Raw genomic sequence first — 6,119 nt, 5'->3', positions numbered from 1 at the left:
AAAAACATACAATTATTAGAACATGATGCCTGAAACCTTTCCAGGGTCCTGGACAAGAAGCTCTATAAATGAATGTGTATGTGTGTGTGTGTGTGTGTGTGTGTGTCTGTGTGTGTGTGTTTTCATGAGAAAACATGAGATTTGAGATTTCATGAGATTTGACCTTTTATACCATACTTAACACTGGTTAAATAGCCTTGGTGAGCTGGTTGTCTTCATCTTTGATGCTAAAATTTGAAGTTTAGCGTAGCTGGCAATTGGAAAGAGAAAATTGATGTGAGGCAGTGGAGAGCAAGGGCAAGATAGAATTCATGAAGAAGAGCTGGGACTGTAAGAATGAACTAGAACCTGTGTCAGTTTTCACTGTCTCCAACATTGATAAAGTAGTACCCTTTGTTTAAAATGGCACAGGGCCGAATGAATGGCCCAAGGATTGAAGATGTTCAAGAAAGATCCAGGAGAAGGTGGAGAGCCTGCCAGCCTGGTTGCTGCCCTCTGCCAACAAAGGGAGCCAGCAGATAATTGACAATTTGCTTGAGCTACAAATGGACCTTGATCCCACCATTTGAAGGTTAGAAACAATATGGCTCCTGCTTCACTTCTACCTTCTAAATCTCATTCAAATAGTTCTAATATGGCTTACCTTAACCAGAAACATTTCTGTAGGGAAATTATTTCTGGGAAACATAGTTCAGCTTAGCTGTATTTTCCTTCCAGGCAAAATGAACAGTCAGGTACCATGCTTAAAGTCCTGTCCACAGGAGGATTTCCCTTTACCTCTGTCCATCAAGGCCAACTTGGCATAGGGCTATAGTGTTCCAAGTGCCCACTTATAGGATGTGCCTGCATTTATTAAGCAGAACCGTCTGCAAACTAAGCCTGAGTTTTTTTCTTCCTTAAGAGCTGCTCACAAAGGACTGCCCATTAGGCCATAGGTATGGGTTGAGAGAGTGAAGGCGGTTAGTAGGAGTGGGAGACATGGGCGTCTAGGCTACTTCCTCATGCAACTGACTTGTGCCTCCAAGACTGCTTGAGCCTACTTTCTGATCCTGGAATGCTGATACTGTGCATGCCTAATTTTGTGGGCTTGGTGAGTCAGACAGTATCGACTTCATGGTGGGCGCCTTAGGTCACATGGTAACTTGGTGGCCCATGGTCAGACATTCTGTTTCTACTAAGTTCAAGTAGAAAGTCAAAAAGCCAAAAGCTATTTCTGAAAAGGATAATAGTTATCTTCATAGGATGGCATGGCTCTGTTGTGACTCGCTAATAGTGCCCTGCCACAGGCTCCATTCAACATCCCTATCCACCACTGACACTTTAAGCTCTTTATGCATGACCTCACAAGATTGCAGCTTTTGCTCCTTGTTACTGTTAATTTTATTTAGTTCTAGGGGAAGGATATATAATCACTAAACTCTCGGTGTATGAATGTTTGCTATGGACCCTGTGGTAAGAATAGTGCTTCCCATCCAGGGTCGTCCAAATCCTAACTCCTACACCTGTGAATAGGTCAGCTTTCATGGCATAAGGGGCTTTGCAGATATGATTAAGTTAAGTGCTTTGAGATGGGGAGATTATCCTGTTTTATCCAGGTGGACTCAATGTAAAGATGAAAGTTCTTTTACTTTTTAAAAAGATTTATTTATTTGAGAGGGAGAGCAAGCAAGGGGAGGGGAAGATGGTGAGGGAGAAGGAGAGAAGCAGATTCTGTGCAGAGCCCTATGTGGGCTCATGGGCTCAATCCCATGATCCTGAGGTCATAACTTGAGCTGTAATCGAATGGTTAATGGACTGTGCCACCCAGGGGTCCCCATAAAAATTCTTTTAAGAGAAAAAGGGAGTCAGTACAGAGAGAGGAGGAGATGGATGTGACAACAGAGGTAGAGGTTGGAGTGATACAAGGAAGCAACCTGGAACTAAGAATGTAGGTGGCCTCTAGTAGTTGGAAATGCAAGGAAACAAATTCTGTCCTGTGCCTCCAAAAGAAATGCAACCCTCCTGAAACCTTGATTTTCAGACTGCTGACCTTCAGAACTATAAGATACAAATCTACATTGTTCAAAGCCACCAAGTTTGTGGCAGTATGTCCCAGTGACAACAGGAAAGTCTGATGTGAAACTGGACCCAAGAGGGAATGAAGTGTCTGAGCAGAGTCCTCTCCCTCTCTGTGCATTGCTCCTCCCCTCCCCAGTATCCATCATTCTCCACAAGACTGGCTCCAGGCCAACTTACAAAGGATGCAGGGTGGGTCATCATTGCAAGACTTATTTTTTTCCCTTCTTCTGTGCCCTGTGTCCTTAAGTAAACTGCTGGCTACTAGAGTTCCCTACTGAGTGGCCTGTTGGTCACATCATTTTTTTCAGCAAGCCTCCTTTTTATTTTTAATTCCTTTTTTTTGCTTAGGATTTGAACTCTAGTGGGAAAATGATAAGTTGTTGATGAAGCAGTGACTTATATTTTCAAATATATTTGAAACACATATTTTCATATGTGTTTTTCACAGACTGTCTTAGCCACATAAAGAATTACTTTAGGGTAGCCCAGGTGGCTCAGTGGTTTAGTGCTGCCTTCAGCCCAGGGTCTGATCCTGGAGACCTGAGGTCGAGTCTCACGTTGGGCTCCCTACATGGATCCTGCTTCTCTCTCTGCCTCTCTCTCTGTCTCTGTGTCTCTCATTAATAAATAAACAAAATATTAAAAAAATAAGAATTACTTTATTGGTAGAGATTTCAGTATTGTGGCAGGCTAATCCTAGAAATTTTGGAACCTCTCAAACTGCATTAGGTAAATGCCAGTCTGTGTGCAGGGCATTTTCTGACTCCTTATTGTTTATCCCCGATGTCCATCAATGAATGTCTACTGTTGTTGGGTCCAGCAAATCATAAAATCTTCAAAGGTTTCTGTTGTTTAAGTACAAACTTGTATTAGGGCTATGATTTAGAATCCACCACCCAGTGAAATAACTAAGTTCTCTTGCCTAGTTTGTTTGAAGTTCTGTAGATGTGAGAGTGACACATTTTCTGCTGCTCCATCCTCTGTATCACTCAAAATAGTGTTGCTGGTCTCTTCGGGACTGGATGGCCTAGGTAAGTTTGTGTTAGTGGCTCTATAAGGACTGTGAGTCCATGCAGGAATGGGCAAGATGTACTTCCATCTTTCTAGCCAAGGGATTCTAATTGAAATAGGACACACAAAAAAAGATACTTTTCTTTGTACTTTTCTTTTTTTTACCCCAGTTTTATTGAGATATAATGACACATAACATTTCATGAGTTTAAAGTATACAGTGTGTTGCTTTAATACTCTCTCATACTGCAAAATGATTACCACCATAGTATTAGCTGACACCTCCATCACGTCACGTAATTACTTTTTTTTTTTTTTTTTTTTTGTGGCAAGGACAAATAAAATGCAATCACTCAGGAACTTTTAAGCATACAATACAGTATTATTAGCTTTAATAAAATACATACATTAGATCCTCAGATCTTAGTTATCTCACAACTAGAAGTTTATAGTTAAAGAGATACTTTTAAATTGCTATGTGCAAAATGTACCATCTCATACCCTGACAGTGTTGACAGTGCTGTTCTTTGGATAAAGTCTTCTCTTCGACTATTAAAATAAACTGTGTCTGTTTTCCGAGCTTCTAGCCTCCAGTCTTGCAACCTTCCCATCTCTCTATCTCTATCCCTTGTGATAGCCCTTCACTTAAAAAGTGGAATGAATATACATCCCCATTTGAATCTGGCCTGGCCTGCGGATTTGCCTTGACCAACAGAAGAAAGCAGCAGAAGGCGATGGAGGGCCGATTCTGAGCCTAAGCATCCACTTGTTCTTCTGGAATCCTCTTTAGCTGCCAAGTAAACAGTTATGGGGCAGAGCCTACTAGAGGATGAGAGACCACCTGGAAAAGAGTCAAGCCATCTGAGCTGAGGCCATGCTAGACTAGCAAGCCTCCAGCTGACCCAGCAGCTGACCGTAGATGTCTAAGTGAGCCCAGCTGAGACCTGAAGCACTGCCAAACCGGTCAGTTTAATTGCCCACCTGCAGAGTTTTGAACTAACAAAATTATTGTTTCAGTCACTTTGTCTTGGAGTGGTTTGTTATGCAGCCAAAGCTTACTTATTTGTCATCAAGGTCGGAAGCATTTTGAAGTTAGGAGTTATATCCATGTCTGAATTATCATACTTAGCACATAAAAGGAGAGAAAAAGCAGAAGATGAAGCATATATGGAAGAGAAGAGATATGAAAGAAGGAATATATAATCAGGCTGCTATTACTCTCAGCCCATTCTGGTTGTAATCCAGTTTCTTCTCCCACTAAATAGATCACTTCTAATTCAGCAGGAATCTTTTGTTTTCAAGACTCAGAAACTCCCCATACTGGCTTAAGTAAAAGAAATTAGTCTTCGGGCCATCTCATGGATTCCCAAGAGTTCTCTATCTCAAGACCTAGCTAGGTCTTCTTGAGTGACTAAACCTGGAACTGACCATATAATGTGAAACCACGGGAACTACTTTCTCTGCTTTGTTGTCTTTCCGTCTCTTTTTCTTTGGTATAAGATCTCAGATCACTTCTGCCTAATTGCTTCACTTTTTCTCTTCTCAGTTCTCTGCTTGCCCATAGCTTTGGTGTGCCTATTCCAAAATAGCAGCCTCAGCTTTAAGTCTTCATGACCTTCTAGCTCGCTTTCCATAAACTCAAATTTCCAGTCAGAGAGAATCCAGTTGATATGCTTGAGTGGTAATTGGTAGGGCCAATAAAAATACCCTTTTGTTGACATTGGGCAGGCATCTTTTGCAAGAAACAGAGGATTTTATTGCCCTTCTTAATGTCTACTGTTGGCAGAAGTCACCATCCTGAATTTCTGGAACTCCTTCTAGACAAGTCACCAATAAATTTTTACCTCTGTCTTTCAGTAGAGGATCGCCTTCTGCATCCTTCCATCGAGGAACGTGAATGAGAATGATCAGCAGTTTCCTTTCCTGATCAGGTTGGGGCAGGAATTAGAAGACCTTTCTTAGCCCAGTGCCCTGCCTCATATGTGTTTATAGTACTCTTGGTATCCCAAGATTTAGCAGTTCCAGCCTCTCCTTCATATAAAGCTGCTTCCAATGCTATAATGTTCTATTCAGCATCTGGGTCTGTCCTTTTTTTTTTTTTTTCTTTTAATTCTGTTTTTGTTTTGTTTTGTAACAAAGTCTGAAAGGCTGCTGGTTGAGACATTCTCTAGTGGCAGTTTATAGTTACATGGATTTTGTGGACTCAAAATTAAAAAAAAAATCTGGGTATTGACATATGGTTCCCAGGTCTGTATTTTGCCACATAAAGTCATTACAAGCTCCCATATTCAATTCAATCATCATCATTTAATGTTGTATTGAAATCTAGGAAATTGCCATTTTTGTAGGTCAAAAATAGCTAAATATTGGCAATTTCCTGTGGTTCAGTATGGTATATTAAAGCATATTTTAACTTGAGAACTATAGAAAGGATATAATCTTGCAGTGCATTTATTTATGAAGAATGTGCTACACTTTCCTTAATTTTCTTGTTTCATGATGGACCATGAAAACTTCATCATGGTGTGGCACTAGTTTTTGATGTGTGTTTTTAAATCTTAATCTTAATTTAATTTCTATTTTTTAGTATCCAGATTTTATTTAAATTCCGGTTAGTTAATATTTATGTGTCATTTCTTTTCTTTTTTTAAACACAGGTCTAGTGAAACATGTCTGTGTGATCCTCCTAGGATCACTTTCATTTCTTAGAATGCTTTTTTCCTAGCCTCTGAGGTAGGGTTGTGGCCTTCCCTTGGTCCAAAGTCATGCTCAAAGAGCAGTCATGTTCTCTTAGGTGGTTGTCGGGTAGATTCTTTGTTGCACCAACCTTGGGAAGCTGGGAGACATGTTTGCAGCATCCAGCTCATTGCCACACTCCCCCTCATATGGTACCTGGTCACATTTACAAAAGGAGCTTCAGTAACCTTCCATGCCTTCTCAGTGAAATATGCAAACTGAGTTTTCTATCAACCATGAGTTAAAGATTCTTCCCTTTAGACTGTGTTTTTTTACACAACTTTTCTATCATCTCAGACAACTCCCTCATCACC

The sequence above is a fragment of the Canis lupus genome, chromosome 2 (assembly GCF_048164855.1).
Source record: "Canis lupus baileyi chromosome 2, mCanLup2.hap1, whole genome shotgun sequence".
In the NCBI taxonomy this organism is placed as follows: domain Eukaryota; kingdom Metazoa; phylum Chordata; class Mammalia; order Carnivora; family Canidae; genus Canis; species Canis lupus.
This window is presented reverse-complemented; position numbering follows the sequence as displayed.